Raw genomic sequence first — 1581 nt, 5'->3', positions numbered from 1 at the left:
CCCACACCTCCGGTCCACATCTCCCCGTCAGTGGGGCACATGCGGGCTATTTCCTTCTTATTTATTTATTTTTTTATTCTTTTTTTCCTAGACTGCTCAGCAGAATAGGTTGATTTCATGTGTATGTGGGTTTTGGAAATTTTAATTGTATATTTCTAGGGTTCTTGCATATACTTGGGTTGTATATTTGTGAGTAGCATGGATATAAGTGTATTTTTAAATAGGAGTTGTTTTAGGATGATTTGGGGGTGAAAGTATATGCATAGTTTATGATGTGATAGAGTTTAGAGGTATTGATTAAGGAAGTATTTTATGAATTTTGTCAAATGTATTTTCTGCAATAATTGATATTTTTCCTTTATTCTATCAATGTGGTGTATTGCACCGATTGATTTTCAGTGCATTGAAACCATCTTTGTTGAATGGTGTTGAACTATCAGTACCATTGATGTTGAACCATCTTTGCTTTCCAGGAATATATGCCACTTAGTCTTGGTGGATAATCTTTAATGCACTGTTGAATTTGGTTTGCTAGTATTTTGTTGAGAATTTTATATTTATATTTATAAGGGATATTGTTCGCTAGTGTTCTTTTCTTGCAGTGTCTTTGGCTTTGGTATCAGACAATGCTGGCCTTGTAGAGTGAGTTTGGAAGTGTTACCTCCTCTTCAATTTATTGGAACAGTTTGAGGAGGATTGATATTAATTCTTCCCTAAATGTTGGTAGAATATACCGGTAAAGTCATCTAGTCCTGGGCTTTTCTTGGTTGGAAAGTTTTTGATTACTAATTCAATCACCTGATGAGTTATAGGCTTCAGAGTTTCCATTTCTTGGTGATTCAACATTGGTAGATTGTGTTTTTGTAGTATTTGTCTATTTCATGTAGATATCCGTTTGTTGACATACAATCATTCATAGTTCTCTCTTGTAATCTTTTTTATTTATGTGAAATCAGCAATATCCCCTCTTTCATTTTGATTTTTAGTTGTCTTCTCTTGGGTAACCTTGCTAAAAATTTGTTAGTTTTTTTTCTTTTTTGTGAGACAGAGTCTCGCTCTGTTGCCCAGACTGGAGTGCAGTGGCGTGATCTCAGCACTGGAAAAAATCAAACTCCTTGCTGATGGGGAGTTTCCTGTCCTAATGCTTGAAATACTGATTTCTCCTCTCACTCTATTCACCTTTGTTGACTCTTCAACTTGGAAGCTTTCTTCTTTGCGGTAGCAGGGTGACATGCAAACCATGGCTGAGCTATACATGGAATTCTCTTTCTGTTTAAGTTATCCACCATTGATTTTGATTGTTTGCAGTAATTAACTCTGAAGGATCCAGATTTTCCTCTGAAACTAGCCCCAGTATGAATTTACAGTTTCCCCTGAGCATACTCTTGTATTGCTTAGTTTTAAATTCTATATTGGCATATGTATTTGCTATCTTTACCTCCATACTCACTTATCCTCTGGTTGAGATTAAGGCAAATGCTTCTCACTACTCTTATTTCACAATGCCAAGTGAAATGTCTTGGTTTCTAATCCATAGTAGACATAGAAGACAGCATAAGTAAAGTGACTAGCATAATTATT

At 35.5% G+C, this 1581-nt stretch overlaps 1 pseudogene across 1 annotated transcript in view; it reads right to left on the bottom strand.

The window, feature by feature from the left end:
- LOC105514500 overlaps positions 1–1242 on the bottom strand; it is a 3443-nt pseudogene extending 2201 nt beyond the window's left edge. Inside the window, exon 1 of the transcript XR_001002184.1 lies at positions 1180–1242. The product of XR_001002184.1 is annotated as a BEN domain-containing protein 3-like (transcript). The remainder of the gene's footprint in view (positions 1–1179) is intronic.
- Between the last annotated feature and the right edge of the window lie 339 nt (positions 1243–1581).

This window comes from Colobus angolensis, unplaced genomic scaffold (assembly GCF_000951035.1).
Source record: "Colobus angolensis palliatus isolate OR3802 unplaced genomic scaffold, Cang.pa_1.0 Scaffold246, whole genome shotgun sequence".
NCBI classification, from domain to species: Eukaryota; Metazoa; Chordata; class Mammalia; order Primates; family Cercopithecidae; genus Colobus; species Colobus angolensis.
The sequence above is the reverse complement of the archived record's forward strand: the minus strand, read 5'-3'. Positions and strand labels throughout refer to the sequence as shown.